Genomic DNA, 11188 nt, shown 5'->3' on the forward strand with positions numbered 1-11188 from the left:
GGAGCGCGGCCCGCCCCCGCGGAGCTGTCCCTTCAGCACCCCGGGCGGCGTCCCCGGGCGGGCAGCCCCGGCCGGCTGTTGCCGGCCTTTTCGCTTGGGCAGAGGGAGAGGCGACCCGGGGTTACCCTGCGGCGGAGGGCCTCCGTTCGCCGTGAGGGATGCCGGGTCCCAAAATCGAGGAGGCTTTGCTTAAAGCCGGAGGGGTGCAGAACGCGTTACCCTCAACTCTCCGCACAGCCCACTTCTGAAAGCCCGTCTTTACACCTCTACCCGCCTTATAACGCCGGAGGAGATCATCCACCGAAACCCCGCGACCCTGGTCACTCCCCTCCCGCACACGCAGCCGGTCTCAGACAATTCTGACAGGCTCTGAATACACCAGCACTTACATAAGGGACATTTCCTATTGCTCTCAAGTAATACATTGGAACAAACTGGCCTGAGACTGACTAAATGACTAAGCACATTTGAAGCAGTGGATCGATCACAAGACCCGTTTTCTGCTCACGTGCAACATGGTTATGGCATTTGAATACAAGCCCAGCCACATGGAACTATCGTCTATGGCCCACAGGCATGCCCGGTGGTCCCAGCACGAGAAAAATCACAAGTTATAAATTAATCAGGAAAAGTGGGGGGTTAAAGACAGAGGCCCCTGGGATCTCATCACAAGCAAGTCCAGATAGCCATCTTTCTCATTAACAACTACACATGGACCAAAACCGTGTGAAAAAGCGGTGATGTAACATACCTGAGCATTGCCAAAACACGTCAAAGGAAAACATCTTTCTTTTCTGCATTTGTTATCATGCGGCGGTACCTGCTGTCTTGAATGCCCTGTGTGTGCATTCAACACTGTGTGTGTTGTTTACACGAGGGCAGTTAGGAAATTAGTCAAAAGTTCACCGATCTTTGGTTACTAACACACTGATTTTAGTAGTTGCAGCATCCTGACTGATATTTCTGAGCATATATTGCCAAGGATTCCACAGCTCACTTAATGAACCGTGCTACCACATTAACACATTAATAACCTATGGAGGTTTCAGTGGTGTGTGAAAAAAAAATAGGTATAGCTTGTAGGACAGTGCTTTGTTGCTTCCTTAAATTCTTCTCTTGTATGTGGGCAAATATTGATTTTTTGCTCCTGATGGTAACATTGAGATTTATTGATCATGTTGGGGAAAAAAAAAAGTCAATTTGTTCCTCCACAGGACACCAAACCTTGACAGTTAGTGAAATATGCAGGTGGTACATGGACTGTGACATGTGACCTGCCTGTCTTCATAAGTATTGGAAAAATTATTCATTTTATGAGATATTTCTTTGCAATCAAGAGATAATTTGAACCTCCAGAAAAAATCTTCTGCTGGTCCCGTAGTAAGTCCAGCATGTTGTACATAGTGCATGCGTCCGCTAAATGAACAGCGTCTTTTATTTAACGTCCATAAGGCTAAAAAAGATGGACTCTGTTGACACTTGGGATCTAGTTAGATAATATTGTTCAGGTTTCCAGAACTGCTCAGTTTTTTTTGAAATAACAAAGATTAATGCTATTTTTTTCAGTGTTAAGCCAGGACATTAATCTTAATGGTGATAGAGAAGGAGACCACAAGACTCAGAGAACATGTCAAATCAGTGCTTTAGAAAACAGCATTAAACTTTCAAGTTAGAAATGAGCATAAAATCATATCAGAGTCTTTGCTTTAAAATGGATTTTTTTCATATTGTAACCCTTAGTTTATTAAAAACTGTGTTCTAAGTCAACAGATGCATACTGTTCTTCTGTTCATTAAGAGATAAAACTGCAGTTTTAGGTGCTAGAGAAGCAGACCCAGTTACAGCCTGGTACACTGTCACTCTGCAAGTTTACCTAAAAACATATATGCAGCTTTGGAGAAATGTATTGCTTTGGTATATTCTCTTGCAGACACTGCATCTCATCCTGTCTTGACATAGCTTGATGAAAAGAGGACAGAACTTGACTGAAAGTTCACCATCTTCCTATAGGACCTTTATTCCAAATAGACTAGACAGAGAGTGCAGAAAACCTAGAGACATGCTTCCTTCACACAACAAAAACCTTCAACAGAAGTCCAACAAGAAAGATATCATTTACCAGCTTGGCTCCAGTTGTAGCTGGAACTCTTCTTGAAACAGTGTGAACATCATGAGCTAGAACAGGACTTCCCTGGTACAGGGGCTCAGAGAATAAGCAACGTACATTTTGCACCTATTTTTGCTATTGTGCACTTTACAACAGAATCATCAGACAAAAAAAGGCACGAACAGCCCAAATGGAGTGAGTGTGAAAGAGACCCAAGTTTTCTTTCTCCCAGAGGAGTGACTTGAGTCGCTAAGTCACTGAGGCAGTCTCCCTCTCCCTGCTCTACATGGCTGTTGTTTCTCCGGCTGCAGTGTCCTCCTCCCCCCTGCAAAACCCCATCCCATGGCCTGGTGATTTGGACGGTCTCCTGACATGTAGGAACCATGGATCCAAAACCCTACAAGCTGGGGAAGGCTCAGGTGTCCCGCTTCCTAAGCAGCGATCCAGCCCGTAGTATTCTGCTAATTCATATTAATTCTGCTAAATCAGCAAAAGCTGAATGGCAGCTCCTCCACGAAGAGGAGCAAGAGCTCAGGCCTAACACTTTCCTTACCCTGTTAGAAGACCAGGTGGCCCCTTCCTCAAAAAGGAGAGTGCCTGGGTTGCTATCCACGGGTACAGTTGTATTTACAACTATATTTCAGAAGCTCCGCCACCATTTTAGAGTTAAAATAATTGAAATTATAAAGGTTTTAATTTAAAATATGCATACATTTAATATACAAAATTATACAAATTATACATTTAACTAACATAGAAAAATACATCTTGTTAACAAGATAAAATGTCAACATATCTTACATAATTTAAGTGAGAGTTACAAATCTGTGATAATCATCAAGTAGACTTTGTGACTTCATTACAATTCTGTGTCCTCCTTAGTTACACTGAAAATTAATACATATGTACAGTTGATATCCATGACAAATGTCTTAGAGTGGAAATCTTTGCTGAAAAGTTATCCAGAAGGTTTTAATGGAACAGATTAAAACAAGAATGGCTTCTCTCATACTATTGAAGCTTCTCACTTAGCCGAGACCAATTTGACACCCAGTTACAGGGTGGTCATGGGTTGGAGTTTACATTTTTTGCATTTATTTACAAACACCCCTCCCTCCCCAGTCTTGCTGGTACATCTGCTTAATAAGTATCACACCATAAACCCCAGCCTTTTTGTGCATTCTTTGGCACCTCTTTAAATGGATCCCAATTTGTGGCCCTAAACAACTGCTCTTCATGACTGCTGGTCACCATCCCACTGTTGGCTGTGCAAAAGAGTTAAATAGCTGCACAGCACTAGAACTCAAAAGGCAAGATCTCCGTACATTGTTGATCCCTGATTACTCATTAATACCTCAGGAGGTGGGGAAATATCTTTGTTTCAGTCAAACAAATGTGTGCAGTAAGTCTTTGCTCCTTATTTAATTTACACAGTTTCTTTTTCCAAGTTTCAAACAAAAGACAAAAGTGTAATTGATAAAGAAGCTATAAAAATCTGTTCCATGCTGGGTCTTGTCTTACATACTGTGAGCCATGTAATGATTTTCTTTTAACTATTTACATATTCTTTAAAACTTGCTTGTCATCACGAGGAGCAAAATAGAAGACCACCACCACTCTGATTTTCAGGCCTTTTTTTTTTTTTCCTTTTTTTTTTTTTTTTTTTGTAGCTCTCTACCAACAAATTGCTCTTAATTCCTAAAAGATAAAATTTACTCATGAACTCAAATCTTATTCAACTTTTCCTAAGATCTGCTTAGGACCATCAGTGAGTACATGAATTGCCTCACACAGGCCTTTTTTGCACAGGAGTGGTTTTCACCTGTTAACTACATTTTCCCTCTTTTTAAAAAAGACCACAATTCAAAGAGTAGAGAAATGTAGGTTTTGGTCATCGGTTAGTGCACACTGTGCAGTAACCTCTCACATTGGAATTTACATTTGCATATTCGTATTCCCATAGCAAGAGTCTATGTTACATAGAGAAACAATAGCGACCAGAGATTTACACCACAGATCCCATCAACTCCAAATCAAGGCAGGTCTCCACAACTACTAACCTCTCTTTTCCTCTCCTGTGTGCATAGACAATGTTAAAGAGAGCACAATGCCTAAGTATCTATCATATGTGAGCATTTCTTAAGCCAAGTAGAAGCAAGCATGAAATCTTGGTCCCAGGGAAGCCAGTGGAAATTTGCCAGTCACTTCAGTGGTACAAGCATTTCATCCAGTACATTTAAACTTTCTCCTTTTTTCTTTTCTTTCTTTTTTTTTTTTTTTTTTTTTTTTTGGCTTTACCTGCAACTTGCAACTTTCCTAGTATGCCTGGATCACAATGGTAGAACTTAAGTTAGCTATATTTTTAATTCACATCCTATATAAGAAACAGTATTCTCTCTTTCCTAACATTAGTGCGGGGACAAAAATTCCTGTCCATAATCCCATGGCTACTGATTTCTAATGCAAATATGTTTGGAGCCAAAGGCACAATATATTTTAAAGGAATTCTGCTAAAGCAGGAAAGAGGTTTGAACAAGTTTCTGTAATCCTAAGGTCTGTTCCCCCTCTGCCTCCTTAAGGCACTAAAGGATTTCCAAAGGATTAGTGGCAAAACCCAGCATGCACATGTCCCTCCCTCCCTCCCTCCCTCCACCCCACAACCACAGTAAATCCAAATAATAAAATCCTCCATCTGCAAGTGAGAAATACAGGTAGATTTATGAAACACAGATCAGGGTTTCCACTTGTTAAAAGGCCATGAGGACAAACATCAGCCATGCCTTAGCAGGAGGTTTATCCTGGGAACTCTGCTGTGTATGTGAAATATTTCCTGGCAATTGTATTATTCTGAATGTAACATGATTATCATGCCGGAGTCAATCATTGTACTTCCAGCATCTGCCATCCATAGTGGTGTGAAGAACAGAATTCAGGATTTAAAGGTTGCGTAAGGGGCTGTGGAAATACTGTAAGCTATATTTTCAGTATCCTGCGATGCGCTATACAGTAGAGTATACGTAAATAAGTGAACTGTCAAAGAAATCATATTTTCCATGTAACATTGCCCATTTTGTCTATTTAGGGTGACAGAAGAAGACTGTATTTACTTATGCAGAACTTAGCAGCATCTCAATTTTGACTGTAAGGAATTTGGTCAAAGCAATATTGTGCATATAAAGCAATCAGAACAAAGTGCCCTATTTTGCATTCTGAGAAAGTTTAACACAAAACAAAGATACACGTAAAGCATCCCCTGGCACATTTACCACAGATAGCACATTAAACAAGTTAACTTCTGCTTAGTGAAAGAAAGCCAAACAGACTCTGTAACAACTAGACAACACTTTTCTCTTCACCGTAAGGCAACTAGAAAATAATAGCTAGGCTCTCTGTCTCAGCTACTAATCTCACATTAAAAATTTTACTGCTTTCTTACAATAATTTGAGGTAAAGTTGGGATTTCAATTCCCAATCCTCAGCCACATGAAATGCACCCACTGATGTATTAATTTAATTAATAAAAAGACTTTTCCAATATCAGTGAAACAATTTTCATATTAGGAGGTGGCAGAATTTAAAGGAGATCAATCTGGTACAAACCACAAAGAATGAAGCATGTCCTACATTCCTTATGCTAATCGTTTTAAAATGAAACCAAAAGACAGAAAGCCTAAGATGTTATAAAATGGACAGGTCCATTATCAACATTTATAATTTACGGTTGGAGATGATGCATAAAAACTGGGAAATAGGCATGATGTTTTAGTTCAACGCTTAATTCAAAAGTAAGAAGGAAGGTTAAATTGCCTGACTGTTGTGGAAATGATGTATGTTTTCAGGTGGAGAGTATGCAAATGGATAGAAACCTATACATATGTCATTGCTTTATTTTAAGAACTTGCAGTTAAGCTTCAAGTGTTACCATGCCAACGTGTCATCTTGTTACTAATCATAATCTAGAAATGCACATTACATTAATCTGATCTGGGATTCCACAGTTTATTATCCTTCTGCATCTTTTCAAAGGATATCTGGAATTACTGGGCAAGTAAGCATTGCAAAGACAGTACATTCTAGCAGTTAGTTCAACGTTAAAAAAAAAAAAAAGAAGAAATGCAAGTCATAAAACAGTTATCAAAACTGAAAGTGCATTACACTGTAAGGGATAGTTTGAGAGAGCAGTACCCACGGCTGCTCTCGTTCAGGTCAACACAAGTATTGCCACTGACTTCAACAGTGCTGTGTGCTTTTAGTTAAAGAAGGAATGGATGGAACCATACGATCCCTTATGCACAAATCTCATGGCTGCATTCATATCTCCCTGCCTTCACAGATGGGTACTCAGACATGAATAGTAGGGGTTATGGGTGGATAAATCTGTATTGTGCAGTGTGGTTGCAAAATGTGTTCGCATCACGTGTACTATTACTAACCAGTGTGCACAAAACCACGTATTTCAGGAAAAGCATGTATGCATGCGAATGCCTTATCTGAAAGTTAAATTCAGTGTGGCCTATTCATGTGGTTGAAATAATCCATCTAGAGTATTAGGACACGGCGCTTTGATGTGCCAAGTGCCTCTCAGTGCGCATGAAGTACATTCCCAATTCCTACTTACCCTTGTAAAAACGCAGTTCTGTCTCATTTCCTAAACAGTTTGTACCCTCAAGTACCATGTCCTCAGAAATACTAACCATCCTAACTCAGATCAAAGGGTCTTTCAGGAATGCTCAAAGCCATATGAGGCTGAAGATATATTACATGCCCACACAAGCAGACCCATGAAGACCGAGATCTGTGCTTAACTTGATAATTTCCTTAAAATGCAAACGCTGAGATCCCAAGAAAACAAAACAGAATGAAAACTCAAACCACACACTGGGTTGGCCCGCGTGGCCAGCTTCCACTACAGGAGGTGGCTAAAACGTATTAGATGGTAACTCAGGACAACTTCTCAGTTTTTCCCATAATGAAGCAGCTGCAGTCACCACCAGGTCAAAGCACCTTTCATCATTCCTTCAGAGCAGTACTGCTTCTTCTGTGTGACTGATACATTCTTCCCTGGATAAGAGGAAGGAGAAAAATAAAAAGGGGGGAGGGAGAAAAAAAAAAGGACAAAACCGTAAGATAAGTATCCGGATTTTCACAATTTAAGGAATCATTTGTTATTCATTCAAGGTCAAAATAAAACATTTGGGAAGCAGTGTGCCTAGGTGCTTCCGCACAAAGATAACATAATGGCAGTGTTAAGTGAACACATTGTAGAAACTGAACTGTTCAAAACACATTGAGACATTCTCCCATGATTTACTGATTTTAAGATGAAGAGCATATCCCATAATTTTCCCTTTTGCTACTCCTTCTTGTAAACAAGTTCTTGTCATCTCTTTATATGGGAATAAACACTCCCTGCCATCTTCCCAACACCATTTCATAATCCCCTTGGCAGGGATCTACAGAAGTAGTCTCATGGATAAAGTTCATCCCAGGGATGACAGCCATCACAAATCCGACCTTCCAAGTAACTCCTATTTCTATGTCTCTTCTCAGAGCAATATTCATTATTTGAATTCTTCCTCAGATATTAAGTTTCAAAGCCTGCAAATACTATATCTGGCTTTGCAATTTCCACTGAGGCTGTCATTATTACTGTTAAATATCACCAGTGATGCACTGCCTGCATATTTAACGCTGGCTAAAACTTGATGCCTACTGGAGAAACATACATCTTAGTACTTCAGGAATATAGGAAATGATAATAACACACAGAATTTTAAAAAATGATATATTGTAATTATTATTATAATAATTGACTGGTGAGAGTAATTAACTGTCATTAGTAAAACATGTCCCATTCACCAACATGCCCCCCAAAAGAGAAAAATTAAAAACTGGGAAAGAAGAGAGCCTTTATGGCTTGTACTTTAGGATGGAAAGGTTTTTCCAAGTATGAAGAACAGAACAGAAAAAAAATGCTGCAGAGTGAGGCAGAGCAATAAAGCAGAGGCCATTCTTTTTGGAGAAGCAGCTGGATGGGCTATTGTAGGACACAAAACCAGTGAGGTATGCAAAAGTCAGTAACTGAGCCAGGAGAGTGCCAGTTGGACAGGAGCACATCTAGGAGTCCTAGCAATGAGAGGCTTTTAGAGCCCTTGCATGCTCCATAGCTCAGATCTCCATCAGAAGGTGGCAAATGTTCAGACTTGCTTCTGATTCAAAACAATGCCAGAAGCTTTCTGCAGCCTTCTTAAGACGTTCTACATTATCTCTGTCTCTGCTGTAGGTGGATCCAAACAAAACCATTTTTGGAATTTCTTCTCTTTCCATGGTCTAATAGAGCTCCAGACTGTGCTGCAAACGAACAAGTCCATTGCAGTTCATTCTTGTCTCCAGGCAAAGAAAGGGAACACTACTGGAGTCTCCATGGAGCATCTTCTTTTTCGATTAATGTCTTTATAGTCTAAGTGCAATCAAAAGAAGACCCAGCAGAACACACTTAACAGCCTTTGCTATCCAGAGCTTCCAAGGATTTTTCAGGACATCAAGCACTTTCCCTTTTGTAATTAATGTTACAAGAGAACTATGACTTGGTAACAGCAGAGTTGGTCTCATATTCAGGGATGGTCTGAAATACATTCCTGCCTCTCCCCTTCTACTCATACACAAAGTGTCTTCTCTGTGATCCCATCCCTGTGCACAGGAGTTGGGAAGGATCAGAAGGATGAGTCCCTAGGTCCTTCTAAAACTTAGCCTTATTTTATTCAATGATCATGTATTTTTTTTGCACTTTAGTGATCACATCTTTTGTTATTGTCCTGGTTTCAGCTGGGATAGAGTTAATTGTCTTCCTAGTAGCTGGTACAGTGCTATGTTTTTGAGTTAGGTATGAGAAGAAGGTTGATGACACTGATGTTTTCGGTTGTTGCTAAGTAGTGTTTAGTCTAAAGTCAAGGATTTTTCAGTTTCTCATGCCCAGCCAGTGAGAAAGCTGGAGGGACTCAAGAAATTGGGAGGGGACACAGCCAGGACAGCTGACCCAAACTGGCCAAGGGGGTATTCCATACCGTGTGATGTCACATCTAGTATAGGAACTGGGGGGAGTGGGGGTGGGGGGACAACCGCTTGGGGACTAGCTGAGTGTCGATCGGCCGGTGGTGAGCAATTGCACTGCGCATCATTTGTACATTCCAATCCTTTTATTATTACTATTGTCATTTTATTAGTGTTATCATTATCATTATTAGTTTCTTCCATTCTACTCTATTAAACTGTCTTTATCGCAACCCATGAGTTTTCTTCTTTTCCTGATTTTCTCCCCCATCCCACTGGGTGGGGGGAAGTAAGTGAGCGGCTGCGTGGTGCTTAGTTGCTGGCTGGGGTTAAACCATGACAGTTATCCACCAGTTTAAATTTAAACCAAGTTCTCCAGTTTTCCAAAGTCAGAGATAAAGAATATTTGCCAAACATGCACTGCTAGACTAGGGAGCATTTACAAATGTAAAAGTCATTATTTGCACAATATTTCCTTCCATTTTTATTATTTTTTCTTGTTTTTGTCAGACTCTTCATTTTCTCTTTCACATTCCTTTCATCCTCTTTGTCCTTGCTCCTTCCTATGTGACGTTATTTATCTCTCCTTTTATTCTCTACTCCAAGTCTTTTTGAAACCTTGTGTTCCTTGCAGTCTTATTTCCTTGGCATACTTATCCTTCACCCTTCTCTTATTCTTTTTCTTCATACCACTTTTCTAATTAAGCATTATGGCAACATAAACCACTACTGAACTGTTTTGTAATTACTCTGGTCAGGGAGGAAGTCTGTTTTGTGAAATGCTTGAGTAAAATAAAAAAGGTCTTCATGATGTCACTTCACCAAAGAAAACTATCAACCAAGCATTTCCAGTGCTTAAGCCCAAAGGTGCAGTTTCCAGCCATGCATCACAGTGATTAAAAACCAGCTGAGTCTTTATCAATAGTGGACCTAAGAGTTTCAGCAAGGGCATTTCTGGTGCTCAGAAATTTGCTGGCCTCCCATTCTTTGTTAGAGCTAAAGCACATGCTTGAGCAACGATGCGGAGGCTGGGCTCACGTTCCTTCACATCACAAGCAAAATCAATTTCAGCCAGCAACACAAAGAACTGCTAATGCAGAAGGTCATTAAACAAAACTGATTTCTTCATGACATTGGAGCCTTAAAGGCAACCTTGCAACATAAAGGTGGTAAGACTGTGCACTGTTCTCTAAGCCAGGACTGAATAATTTCCAACATAACAAAGATCAGCAATCCATTTTCATGCACTGACTTGATGTTCTCCAATCTTTTACCACCTCTGCGAGCTGCCAGCATTTTTTTATTCTAGCTGCTCCCAGTTCTCCTCATCTATTCTTGTTCATCACGTGCTAAGTATCAGGAAACTATAAATCATAGGAAGGAACCTCAGAAGGTCATTTAGATCAACCTACTCAAAGCAGAGTCAGTTCCAAAGTCAGACCAGTTTGCTCAGGGCTTACTTAGTCAAATCTTGAAAACCTCCCAGGATGGAGAATGCACAACCTCCCTGGACAGCCTGTCCCACTGCTGGGCTGTCCTCATGAGGGAAATGCTTTTCCTATATCCAGTATGAACCCCTCTTGTTTCAACTTATGTCCACCGTCGTGTCTCATCCTCTCCAGAGGATGAAGAGCCCAGCTCCATCTGCCATCTCAATTACTTCTTCACAGGTTCAGGAAGGCTGTTGGGAGGTCCCTCCAAAGCTGGCTCTTCTCCAGGGTGAACAAGCCTAGATCCCTTGGCCTGTCCTCCCAGAACAAGTGGACTACTCCCTCAAGTATCTAAACTAACATACTTAAGGAAGCTCAGAGAGCACCAGTACTGCCAGCCAAGGCCATTGCTGTCCCCTGGCCAGCTCAGCTTGTTCAGAGACAGACAATACAAAGAATACAATCATTTGGTCTGCGCAAGCTCATCCACCTCAGCTCATACTGGTGGAACAGAACTAGTGCTGACCAACCGCACCTCCTCCTAAAGAGGGCTGTCCTGTTTAACTCCTCCACTCCAACTAGCTCCTCGGAGAGCAGAGCT

The sequence above is a fragment of the Haliaeetus leucocephalus genome, unplaced genomic scaffold (genome assembly GCF_000737465.1).
Source record: "Haliaeetus leucocephalus isolate CR32 unplaced genomic scaffold, Haliaeetus_leucocephalus-4.0 Scaffold906, whole genome shotgun sequence".
In the NCBI taxonomy this organism is placed as follows: domain Eukaryota; kingdom Metazoa; phylum Chordata; class Aves; order Accipitriformes; family Accipitridae; genus Haliaeetus; species Haliaeetus leucocephalus.